This window comes from Mustela putorius, unplaced genomic scaffold, assembly GCF_011764305.1.
Source record: "Mustela putorius furo isolate JIRA1106 unplaced genomic scaffold, ASM1176430v1.1 tig00537227_pilon_pilon_pilon, whole genome shotgun sequence".
In the NCBI taxonomy this organism is placed as follows: Eukaryota; Metazoa; Chordata; class Mammalia; order Carnivora; family Mustelidae; genus Mustela; species Mustela putorius.
In genome coordinates this window covers 23,426,018-23,439,757 of record NW_025422368.1, presented here as the reverse complement: position 1 = coordinate 23,439,757, position 13,740 = coordinate 23,426,018, and the positions used below count along the sequence as shown (strand labels likewise).

Sequence of the window (13,740 nt, the reverse complement as noted above, 5' to 3'; positions counted from 1 at the left end):
AGAGTGGTATTTAATTGGCTTTACTGTTCTTCTTTCCACAAGTTAACCATTTCTAGGAGTTGGTTATTAACAATGTTTATTATACAATACAATTTTACATTGCAGCTGGTTTCTTTTGAGCCGTAAACACTGGAGGGGTACTCTACATAAATCGTCATGCACACATGAAAAATGTGCTCCCCATCTTCCTTTCTTCTGGACCCCAGATTTGTTAGGATGCTGTGGGATTGACCCTGTGTGGTTTGGGGACCATAAAAGGTTGTTAGAGGGGACTCCATTTGAGCAATGATCTCAGGAAAGAAGAGTCACAAAGGTAAGCAACCTAATCTGCATGCATCCAATCCTCCCAAGGACTTGGAGCTTATACTTGCATTTAGAAGTAAAAATAAAAGGGGAGCCTAGGTGGCTCAGTTTTGGCTCAGGCCGTGGTCTTAGGGTCATAGTCTCAGGGTCGTGGGACCTAGCCCGAGTTGGGCTCTGCGCTCTGCAGGGAGGAGTCTGCTTGAGATTCTTTTCCTCTCCCTCTGCCCCTCCTCCTATTTATATATGTGTACGCTCTCTTTCTGTCTCTAAAATAAAAATAAGTAAATCTTAAAAAAATAAAAATTAAAATTAAGGAAGCGCTAGCAGCCAAAATGAAGTCCAATCCTTTTATGACTTCTGACCATAGCAAGAACAGAAAAAGTCATTTCAAGGCACTTTCCCACATTTTCAGGAAGATTATGCCTTTTCCTCTTTCCAAAGAGCTGAGACAGAACTAGAACGTTCAATCCATGCCCATCCGAAAGGATGAGGAAGTACAGGTTGTGCAAGGACACAACAAAGGTCAGCAAACTGGCAAAGGAGTCCAGGTTTACAGGAAGAACTATGTCATCTACACTGAACAAGTACCTTGCGGGAAGGTGAATGGTCCAACCGTCCATGTGGGCATTCATCCTGGCAAGGGGATTGGCACTATTCTATAACTGGACAAAGAGGTCCTGAACATAAAGTCAAATCTCACCAAGCCCGAAAGGAACAGGGCGAATCAACGGAAGAAACAATTGAAAAAATGCAGGAATAAAGTAATCTTCTACGCGACTTTAAATAAAAACTGTTAAAATGAAAAAAAAAAGTGAAAAGTAAGAATGAAATAGGAATACCATTATCTCATTTATAAAATGGAAGATACAATTGAGTAATGTCTTTAAGAATCCTAGAAATGCTTTACCTTTAAAATACTATTTAAACCAAGGGGAGGGGCACCTGGGTGGCTCAGTCATTAAGCATCTGCCTTTGGGTCCTGGTATCAAGCCCGCATCAGGGTCCTGGCTTGGTGAGAAGCCTGCTTCTACCTCTCTCACTCCGCCTGCTTGTGTTCCTGCTCTGGCTATCTCTCTCTCTCTGTCAAATAAATAAATAAATAAAATCTTAAAAAAATTAAAAAACCAAGGATATTTGTTTGTAATTAATACATATAGGAAGGGTGCCTGGGTGGCTCAGTCAATTGGGTGTCCAACTCTTGATCTCAGGGTCATGAGTTCAAGCCCTGTCTTGGGCTCTTCCTTGGTGAGGAGCCTACTTTAAAAGATACAAGAAGTGGCCATGTTATGGTCTGTAACCAGTTAGAAATAAAATATGATCAACATTGTTTTTCAGATTTATATAGGTAGTGATTTGATTAAGGGGATAGAGAAGAAAAAGAAAAGGGATTAAAAGCATGCGTTGTTTCTACTCTTTCATACTTTGGGAGGTAGGGAAAACCATGTTTGCTAAGCTATGACAATGCATCATCATCTACCTGTCAACTCTCCTGTATTTAGGGTGGAAAAGCGAACTTATCCTTAATGGGGGAGGGGCTGGATAGCTGCTAAGCCACAGGCTGTGCTATTACAATAGCAATCCCCTCTAGGACTTGTGTGCTTGTTGGTAATGCATGGCTTCCATAATGCACATCCACTATTTTCATTCGCCCAGTGTCTTTGGCTAAAATCTGGGACCCATCTTTGGGAACCACGTAGCCCTGGGCACCAACATATCCTCAACAGATGGCTGCTGTCCCACCAAGCCGTCTTCCTGCCCTAGACAGCTGATGTCCTTGTGGAGAGGACAACACCCAGCAGGAGGGATGAATGTTGCCAAAGGTAGGCAATTTAAAAATATAGGCTGTTTTGATTAGATAGACACTACTATTAGACAATCGATATTTAATTCCTCAATTCAGGATAAATTTCTCTTTTATCTCTGCATATCGTGATTTCAATGAGTGTAACTTTCAGCAAGTTACAGATTTAACAAAGAATAAAATGGTATAAGCTGTTGCGGGACTGTCTTGATATTTATTTATTTATTCCATTTTATTTCTTTTCAGTGTTCCAAGATTCATTGTTTATGCACCACCCTCAGTGCTCCATGCAATAGTGCCCTCCTTAATACCCACCACCAGGCTCACCCATCCCCCTACACTCTCTCCCCTCCAAAACCCTCAGTTTGTTTCTCAGAGTCCACAGTCTCTCATGGTTTGTCTCCCCATCTGATTTCTCCCAACTCACTTCTCCTCTCCATCTCCCAGTGTCCTCCGTGTAATTCCTTATGCTCCACAAACTTGACATTGAACTCTATCCATCTAATGAAAATACCGTGATTACATTCGAAAGGCATTGTAGTTTGCTTTATCTAGTCATCTCCGTACTGCTGTCAACTTTCCCTTTCACCTCCACAAACCCTTGAAAAATATGGTGAATTTCATTGACTCTCTAACCCACTAGAAACTCTGTACTGACTTTATACAAGTACTGACTCATTTAATCCTCACAACAGCCCTGTGAGATGATAGCTCTTTTCCTCCCAGTTTATAGGTGATGAAAATGAGTCAGAGAGGTTCACTTTCCCAAGGGCACACAACTAGTGAGAAGAGAACAGGGATGAGATCTCAGACGGTCAGGTCCTAGGGCCCAGGCTCTCACCTACTACCTGAAGTGTCTCTGCATGTTGGTTTGACTTATTCTCATCTTTGCTCTCACGCATACTGATTTATAAATAGGGTTGTTGGCCTAAGGGTTCATACCTTTCCTGTGTCCCCTTCCCTTTCCTGCTCTGTGTCCCGATTCCTGTCTATATCCATCCTGTTCTCCCTGTGATCACACCATCTGATTCCATGGTACAGGTATTCCCCTATATGAGGTGAAGTCCAGCCATGAGGTGATTGCCCATTCTGCAGATATTTGAATCCTTGGGAAATCTCATGTCAACCAGAGTTATAAGGAAAAAACAAAGACTGGGTCCTGGATCCAAGCATTCTCTATAGATCTTGGAAAAGGGGATAGCCCTTTAAGATACAAGGTCCCTTTGGATTGTCTATGATATGTGGCTTTCAAAATTCTTGACCACAGCTTATCATGAGGAATATATTTCTATTGCAACTCACAGCACATATATTCACATACAGAGAACTAAAACAAAAGGTCATAAAACACTTTACTAGGTGAGATGTGCTTCGGAAGTTTCTATTCGATTTTACTTGTTTTTTTAAAAGATGCTGGTCCAGATCCAGTAAACTGATTTCATAACCCACTAATAGTTCATCACTGGCAGGTTGAAACATACCACAATAAAAAAGTATTTTTAACTCATTGTATAATGAATTTTCACTAATAATAAATTTAGGTTAAAAATGATTCGTTCCTTGATTATCCACAAAAAGTGTTGCGACTTATTTGTGTTCTCCTCTGTTTCAGATCCTTGTTGGAGATCAAAATGCCAGTAAGGGCAACATCATGGGAGAGATACATGAGATAAGACATGTGGGTGTCAAGAAGGTATTTGTACTTTCCTGAATGCCAGCTAAAATTGCCTCTGCAGAGTTATCATCCGCTAAAATATTAAGATTTGGTCAGTTGCATTCATGTAGGAAAGCATCCTCTCTAAGTGTTGATAGTGAAGTGTTTATGGGTGGTACACCACAATGTCTAATGTTTATCTTAAAATAAACGTGAACACCAAAACAAAGACTGGGGATGGCAGTTAGAGAAGCGGCACCACACCTCAGCGACAGCAGATGCCACCATTGTCTTGCTGCCACTTCCCCAGTCCCCTCTGTAATTAGACCTCCAGTTGCTGAGCCAATGAGTACAAAAGAGGAGGTGGGGAGAAACCATCACTGACCTACTGAGAGTTAGATGTTGAAAAGTCGTCATCATGGTTCTGGTTCTAGGATGAAGGTAGCGAGTACACGGCCTGTGTCTCCCACTGTGTGCATCTGTAACACCTGAAAGGCCCACATGAAACAGCTACCTGAGGATTCTGAAAAATAAGTAAGAACAGGCAGCTCGGGGAAGAAGACCAGAGTTTGTAGGTATGCAAAAATGGTGGTGGGTTTATTTTTTAAAAATTTGCGTTGCCCAGCATGATTCAAGACTATTTGAAATGGGGGGTACCTGGGTGGCTCAGTGGGTTAAAGCCTCTGCCTTTGGCTCAAGTCATGGTCCCAGGGTCCTGGGATCGAGCCCCGCATCGGGCTCTTTGCTCAGCGGGAAGCCTGCTTCCTCCTCTCTCTCTCTCTCTCTCTCTCTCTCTGCCTGCCTCCTCACATACTTGAGATCTCTGTCTGTCAAATAAATAAATAAATAAATGAATAAAATCTTTAAAAAAAAAAAAAAAGACTATCTGAAATGGGGGCACCAGGGTGGCTCAGTCAGTTAAGCGTCTGCCTTCGGCTCAATTCATGATCCCAGGGTCCTGGGATGGAGTCCCACATCGGGCTCTCTGCTCAGCAGGGAGCCTGCTTCTCCCTCTGCCTGCCACTCCCCCTGCTTGTGCTTTCTCTCTCAAATAAAATCTTAAAAAAAAAAAAGACTATCTGAAACTGGGATATGGACATCATCATGGACAGAGGTCCTCAAGTCTCTTGTTCAGGCACAAGGAGCAGGAAAGAGGGTAGACAATGAGTTTCTAGATGTAAAACTGAAGGCAACATTTTTAAAAGAAAAAGTTGGCCAATTATACTTTATCAAATGTGAAACTTTTACTCTGTGAAAGACACTATAAAGGGAATGGAAAGACAAAGTATAGACAGGGGAAATTTTGTAAATTACATAGTCAACAAATACTTGTGTCAGGAATAGTAGAAAGGACTTAGAAAATTAATAATAAGGAAATAAACGGTCCCCTTCCCTCAAAATAGCCCAAAGACTTGAACAGACACTTTATCTAAGAGGCATATGGATATAATTTTGGGACAATAAACAATGTGCAGAAATTTTGTATTTTTTTATTATTAAAAAAGAATTTTTAAGTATTTACACTCATCAAACTGAAGCCTATGAATGCATCATTGGTTCTCAGCTAAATTCTTGATTATATTAGTAAATGAGTGACTTATGAGCACCTAGAAAAGAAAGCTGTGCTAGAAACAATCACAGATTCACAAAGAGCAAGTTCATTCTCCTTTGAAAGAATTGCTATCAGAAAAGTATGAACCAGTTCAAGGCCTTTGTGAAAGCCTCATAAATTCTTTCAGATACAACTGAAAAATGTGGTTTGAGCGACATACAATTAAGCCATTGATAAACATGATTTCCAAAATCTGGAGGGAGGTACACCTTTCTTGTTTTTTTTCTCTTGACTTCCCTTAATAAATATTTTGCTTGGTGATTTGATTCATGATAGAGAAAGAAATTCTTGTGAAAAGATCTGTAGTCCATGAAGATAGAAGGATTATGCATACTTGGATATCATGATCAGATTTGAAGTAAATTATTTTTTAAAGATTTTATTTATTTGACAGAGAGATTACAAGTAGGCAGAGCAGCAGGCAGAGAGAGGGGAATCAGGTTCTCTGCTGAGCAGAGAGCCCAATGCGGAGCCTCGATCCCAGGACTCTGCGATCATGACCCTAGCTGAAGGCAGAGGCTTAACCCACTGAGCAAACCAGGCACTCCAAATTTTAGTAAATTCTTGATAGTGGAAGGGATGAGTTGAAGGGATGAGATGAAGCAAGCAAAATAAAATTGATGTCAATGATGATTAAGGGTTTTGTTTTTACATCCATAAAACCAATCATATAATTGTAATATGGAGTTTTGCTATAGTATTTATAAACAAGACCTATATTAACTTAAACTAAATCTGAGTTATTTCATTTCCTATTTCTGCTGTATAAAAACTGTCACAAGTTGAGTGGCTGCAAAGAATAGGAATTCATTCTGTCACAGTGTGGAGGTCAGCAGTCTAAAATGATTCAGCAGGGCTATGTTTCTTCCTGGGACTCTCAGGGAGAATATCTTCCCTTGCCTGTCGCATCTCCTAGAGGCTGCCCACACGTCTTGTTCTGTGGCCCTGCATCTCTCTGACCCCTGTTTCTGTCGTCATAACTCCCTCTTGGACTCTGGCCCTCCTGCCTCCTTCTGGTAAGAACCCTTGAGATTACACTGAACCACACACATCATCCAGAATAATTTCCTGTTTTCAAGATCCTTCACTTAATGGAATTGGCAAAGTTCTTTTTGCCATTTAGGGTAATAACATGCTCACAGGCTTCAGGGATGAGGACATGGATATCTTTAAAGGACCATTATTCAGCGAGCCACAATGAATCAAGAGTGTGATGTTATCACCAAAAACTATCAGATCATTGGACACATTAATATTTTGAATGAAATACCACTCTGATAACATGTAATAACTATGTTAATCATATAGCAAGCAATAAATGGAATACTTCAAAGGAAAGGTTATAGTTTCACGCTAGTCTTCCTTATCACACACCTTGCTTGGATAATTGTGCCCAGCTCTGAATACCACACTTGAAAATATAATCAAACTGGGACACAATCAAAGAAATATTCTGAAAGAACATAACAAAGAGGAAATAGAATTAAGAATAAGAATTATCTACAGAGAAAAGAAGTCAGGAGAATGTCTGGTTGCTGTCTTCCCGCTTTGAAGGGACAGCATATGGAATAAGCATCAGAGCCGTGAAAAGCTATAAAAAGGCAAACTCGGAAAGGAGCTACACATCACGGAAATGAGTTCAGTTCCATGGAAGGAAGAGCTGCCCAACCCACAGTGGGTGTCGTGCAGAGCTACGAAGTTCTTTCACAGGAGACGTCTGTGCATTAACTCCTTATGATTTAAAAACATGTTTTCATTTAAATTCAATTAATTAACATATAGTGTATCATTAGTTTCAGCCATAGAGGTCAGGGATTCATCAGTCTTCTATAATACCCAGTGTTCATTACATCACATGCCCTCCTTAATGTCCATCACCCCATCCCCCCAACCCTCTCCCCGCCAGCAGCCCTAAGTTTGTTTCCCAGAGTTCAGATTCTCTTACGGTTTGCCTTCCTTATGTTTTATATAAAAGCAATGCGAACATATGGAGAGTTCTGAGCCAGATGAATTTCAATGCCCCTCCCACATTTCAAGTTCCTGTGATTCCAATGACTAAATGTCTGTCCCTTTTTGAGGAAAGGAAAGAAAAATAGCCAAAGCAAGAGAGCCAGTGAGCAGATAAGGGCTTTGCAAGGGTCTGAATGGGCTGTTTTCATGACAGACAGATTTATGATGGAATAATTTCCTCTGTTTGTCTTGTAATGAGTGTTTGTACCTTGTGCTTGCAGCAAACTCCTTGCCCCGTGAACATTTCCAGCTGGATTTCAAAGAAAGGAAATGGTTTTGCTTAAGTGACAATTAACAGAATTCCTGTTGATTAATTTTTTTCCTTATTGTTTTCAGCACAGCTAATAGGTAGCTATTTTTTTCAAAGTAATAAACCTAAAGGCTTATAATTTTAAGATAAAAGTTTACATTTAGTTTGTGTACACAGCATATGACTTCCTCAATGCCCAAGCTTTCCATAGATCCTTTTACCGTGAACACAGAAATGTAAAATATGAACCCAGCATAGCAGGCGGTACTTCCCGTCAATCTAGTCATTTTTCTTTCTACAAAGAAGACTTTTCTGAAGAAGTTCCTCTCTCACCCTCTCACTCTCTTTGTCTCACACACTTCCTTGTCTCTTTTAGCCTTCTCCCTTTCTCCCCTTCTCCCTCTCCTTCGCCCTAGTTTGTTAAGAAAAGAAGGAATCAGATGGTACACCCTCCTTTTCCCACGAGCAACCCCATGACGTGCTTATGTCTGTGCCCATCCCTTCCTCTTTCCTTCTGTTTCCACGAAAGAAGTGTTCCTCCCTCTCCTCCTCCTTTTTTTTGAAAAGCACTTTTTGTAAAGATGAAAGGAGAGCTAAGTTCTAGGTTTATGAAGAATTCGGGGATGTCGTGGTAGAAAGGAACAGGCCACAAATGAGTGACAAATGTGAGCTAGGCTTATTTTTTGCCCCCATAAAAAGAGAAAAATAAGAGGATTTCAGAATTCTTACTAAAATCTGGTTGCAGGGCACCTGGGTGGCTCAGTTGGTTGAGTGACTGCCTTCAGCTCAGGTCATGATCTTGGAGTCCTGGAGAGTCCTGCTTTGGGCTCCCAGCTCCGTAGGGAGTCCACTTCCTCTGACCTTCTCAGCTCTCATGTTCTCCCTCACCGCTCTCTCTCTCAACTAGGTAAATAAAATCTTAAAATAAAACACCACAAAATCTTAAATAAAATAAAATTTGGTTGCATTCAGCTTGAGACAATCGGTCCACAAGCATTTACTACCCTTTTACCTCGTATGAGGACACAGTTCTGTTTTAGAGGCAGACGTGTCGGAACTCAGGTATAGTGATCACAGCTCTGGAGTCTGCCTTCACTGCAGGCATGAGCTTATTATCCATTTCCTGAGTCTGCCCAGAGTCTTTTCATTTTTTATCGGATAGTCACGTATTCGTATGCGAAACTTTTCTCCTGAGATGAAGTTTTGCAGGTACTATTGGCTGGATAAGCAATTAGTGAGCATTACATGAAAAATAGAACTTTGTCAGGAAATTGACTGTTAGGAAATAATTGGCCTTAGAAAGTTAGTATCATTTCACTATACTTCGGACCTATCTTCCCACAGGATAATTTGGTTCATTTTTTCTGAGAGTTTATCATGACCCTGAACATGAGGAGATAATGTCTTTTACAATAATTTTTCTCTTCCTCGCCACCTCCATCCAATCCATCATCAAGTCCTTTGACTCAACCTTTGAGATAATTTTAAGTGGGTCCACTTATTTATAACTCCGTCACCACGACTCGAGTTCACACCAATATTACTTTTTACCTGGACTACTACCTTAACTCTCACTAGTGTCCCTTTATCATTTCTTGTTCCCCTTGAGCCTCCCCCCCTCCTCCCCACAGAAGCCTGGGCATTTTTGAGTCAAATGCTAGCTGACCAGTCAGATTGCAAGTTCTCCATCAGACAACCAAGTTTGGATGTCTCGGCAGATGGATGTAGACTTTGGAATTCAAGCTGGAGTAGAAAACTTGTCAGTAAAGGTAGACTGGTAAGAGAAGGGGTCCAAGGTCTGAGGCCTGGGTTCCCCCTTTGTTTAGATATTGGGGATATGAGAAGGAACCAGTAAAGTCTGAGAAGCGCTCAGTGAAGAACCAGGAGTGTGTGGTGTCCAGGAAGGCAAGTGATAAAAATATGCCAGACAGAAGGGAGTGGTGAACTGTGTACAATGCTGCTGACAGGGCAAGGAAGAGGAAGTCGGAGGACCACGGATTTAGCATCATGGAGGTCACAGAGGACTTTGACAAGAGTAGCTTCAGTGGGTCTGTGGGGCAAAGCCAAAGGGTAAAAAGGATAATGGGAGGAGGAAGACTTGAAGCAGCAAACAGGCACAACTCTGTCCAGAAGATTTTCTGTAAGGCAGTGAGTTCCTAACAAGAGGACAGAAGGCACAGGAAATGACATAGAGGCATTGGCAGGTTCTTTCGTAAGCTCTGTTTAACTTGCTTCTGTTCTCTCGTGAGCCAAGAGGCCCAGCTCTCAGCAGGATGAAAGTTAAGGATTAGGCAGGAGCTGTTGGCATTTGAAGAGGGAGCATAAGGTTTGAAGGAGTCATCTAGAAGCCTGGAGAAATGAGCGGATAGAGAGAACATGTTATGACTGCCACATTCCATTGAGGTCCAGTAGTTAAGTGTTGAGAATGAGCTGGGTCTGTGTGGTTTTACCTCTCTCTCAGGTACTGGAAGTCAGCAGCACAGGTAGAGAGCAAGCTGAGCATCAGCTTTGACCAGGGATGGGGTTTACTAGGTGAGAACACAGAGAGAGAGGACAATGAGAGTTGAGAACAGTACATGGATTATAATGATCAATTCTAATCCAACGGAGTAACACAAGAAAATAGGACGTCGGAGAGGCAGGGTGCCCTGGAATCATGGGGAATCAGTGTGATTATGGGGATTTACAGCTGTAGGAGTGAGGGTAGTTGGAGAGATGGGAAGTGGATGGCAGTAAGTGTGCGAGCTGATTGAGAATGACATTGTGAATAAATAAGAGGTAACGATAGGATCGATGGCATACCCGTGGGGCGAGCAGCTGAACCAGAGAGGAGGACTTGGAGTGAATTACGTTGGAGGCCTGAGCGGGAGAAAGACCATTTACATAGATATTGAAAGCATTATGAGTTATGTCCAGAGAAGTGTTGGCAAGGGTAACAGTGAACCCAGAGGTAAATCTGCAAGGAATGATTCAGGGGTCTGGTGATGACTGTGACAAGGATGATGAATGCATATTTATAGTCTGATGACATAGAATATTCCAACCTGGGAGCCATAGAACAGTAAAACCAAGACCTTAATTCTGGAATATAATAGATCTCGTAGAAGAGATACAAAGCGCTATGACAGTGGTTCTCAAATTTTAGCAACTGTTCTGATATTTCTTAAGTGATTTGTTAAAGTACAGATTGTTGCTTCCCCTTCCCAAGTTCCTGCTCAATAGATCTGGGAGCGAGCCCAACAATTTGCATTTCTTTTCTTTTCTCCCTTTATTTATTTATTTTTTTTAAGAGAGAGAGAGAGAGAGTGCTTTTGTGTGTGCGTGCGAGTGGGGTTGGGGGGCAGTAAGGAGGAGAGGGAGAGGGAGAGAGAGAATCTTAAGCAGGTTCCATGCTCAGTGCAGAGCCCGCCTCTGGACTCAGTCTCACGACCCTAAGATCATGACCTGAGCCAAAATCAAGAGTTGGACACTTAACCGACTGTGCCACCCAGGTGTCCCAACAATTTACATTTTAACAAGTTCTGAGGTGGCACTGATTCTGATGGTCTAGGGGGCCACATTTTAAGAACTTATCTGCTATGAAAATTCAGAAGGGAGATGAATTGCTTTTGGCTGCAGAGATCAAGGAAGGTTCATGGAGAGTAGTCTTTATTTTGCTGCAAATGTTTAGAGACAGCAATTTGACATCATCAAATGCCATATATTGACTAATAAGGGAAGTCATACTTTTGGGTATTTTGGGTTGACTTATTCTGCAAGTCAGAGATGCAGAGGAAATGTAGTTCCTTTATTTCTCTAAAACTTCATTGTATCCAATCAACACATGGTACACCTTCAACTTATGGAATCACATGTGCCACTTATATCTTAAAAAAGCTGAAAAGAGAAAAATACAACTTCCCAATTGTCTAAAGCAGTTCTGCTCTTCATCAAGGCTCCACCTGCTGGATGACCAGGAAAATGCTGACTTCCGTCCATTTCTGTTTAAAATTTGATCCATTGCATACATTTAAACAATCTCTTTAGGTAAATGTCGAATGTTTGGTCTTTTAGATATCACCTGGCGGGATGTGGTTTTTGACTTTGTGGCTTTGGGGGGGATGGTTTCCCTGTTCTGTATTTTGGCTTCTCTGTTCCGTGTGGTAACGTCTCTTGTCTGCCAGGGTGCTGCTTGCTTGGCAGGCAGTCTTGGCTGAGGTCTGCCCTGCCCTCATGGTCTTGTCATTTAGCTTGACTGGAGCTCAGTGGTTCTCCTTGACTGACTTGGCGTTATCTTGCTTACTGTAGTTCCTTCTGACTTTCTGCCCTGTCCTCTAACTGGCCACTAGCCTACTGGATCTTGGATCATCTCACCCTTCAAAAGAGTGCAAAGTGATTTGTACAGCGGCCCTATGGCAACACGACGGGGTCTCAGTTCACATGCCATCCCATTCTTACCCTTAGAATCAGCATGTTGGGGTCCCATCTATACCCCATGGAGTAGAAATAAACTTTGGGGACTTGGTTTCTAACTGCCCTCTCTGTCCATTTACACAGGGTCACTGTTTTTTTCTCTGATGGGACTTCCTGCCTCTCCCATGAGTGTGGCGATCGCATGAGGCAGCCTCCTTTGGGAACTCTAACTGGAAGCAGGGTGAGAGCCCCTGTCTGTCCTCAGTGCTGCCCTCAAACTAGCCAATGGGCCTTCTTCCCTGCCCCCTGTTACTAAAGTGAGATTCAGAATGTCTGGCCTCCCTCGCCTCCTGTCTCGCCCATTCTTTAACCATATGTTGTGTGTTCTGAGACCGTCTTTCCACCTCCCTCCCTCACTATCCCTCTTACGGTCTCCCTTTTCTTTTCCCTCTGTGCCTTTTGCTTTTTTTTTTTCTTTCTCTTTCTCCTCTACAACCCCTCATAGAATGGTAATTATTTCTATGAGAATTACATCCCAGTGGTTTCTATTCTATTACATTTTTTAAAAGTACTGTCATCACTGATATCACAACCTAGTAATTGGTCACAGTTTGCAATTTTCTTCCTCTTTCTGTAACTTTTAAGTTTATGGAATTTAAAAAAAGTCCCTCTTTTGTCTTGTTTAGAACTGATAAAACACATATATTACATGTTAAGATACACCACCAAAATAATATTTAATTATAAGCCTTGTTATTGAACTAATATGTATTAAATATACTTATTATGTATGCACATATACATATTCTCTATGCCGAATGAAGGGTGTGAACTCATGACCCCAAGACCAAGAATCACATGTTCAACTGACTGAGAGCTAGCCAGGCGTCCCTAATATATTTTTAATGTGAAAGTATTTGACATCCCTTAATTGTTATACAGAACATGAAATCTGCCTTTTTGTCTTTGGGCATCTCTATAATTACTAATCATCTTAATGATATATGTTTTTAGAATTTTTTAAATATATGCTTTGGAGGGCATGTGCCTCTATTGATATTGTTCATAGGTGACAATACACGGTTTGATTTTTTTTCCCTTAGAGTACCAATTTTCTAAACTGCCATCCTCGCTCCAAATGATTTCTTAATAACATACATGACAATACATTCCTATCAGTGGTAAGTGGCAATCCAAGAAGTCCAGGAGCTTAATGTTTTTTTTAAAAAGATTTTATTTATTTAATTTGACAGACAGAGATCATAAGTAGGCAGAGAGGCATGCAGAGAGAGAGCGGGGGAAGTAGGCTCTCCACCAGACACAGAGCCTGATGTGGGGCTCAGTCCCAGGACCCTGGGATCATGACCTGAGCCAGAGGCAGAGACTTTAACCCACCGAGGCATCCAGGCACCCCCCAGGAGCTTAATTTTTAAAAAAAGATTTTATTTATTTATTTGAGAAAGTGTGCTTGGGGTGAGGGACAGAGGGAGAGGGACAAGGAGATTCTGTGCTGAGTGTGGAGTCAGAAGTGGGGCTTGAGCTCATGACCCTGAAATGATGGCCTGAGTGGAAAACCAAGAGCCGGACACTTAATGAACTGAACCACCCAGGGGTCCCAGGAGCTTAATTTGTATTGTGAGTTTGGAAAGGTAATCCAATTTAACTTAAACTTTAATATTTTGTTCAGAAAATAGGGAGGAAAGTAGCAATTTGAGTAG

At 41.6% G+C, this 13,740-nt stretch overlaps 1 pseudogene; it reads left to right on the top strand.

Moving 5' to 3' along the window:
• The first annotated feature begins 635 nt into the window (after nt 1-635).
• Nucleotides 636-1,088, top strand: LOC101684427 (annotated as a pseudogene).
• Nucleotides 1,089-13,740: the final 12,652 nt, after the last annotated feature.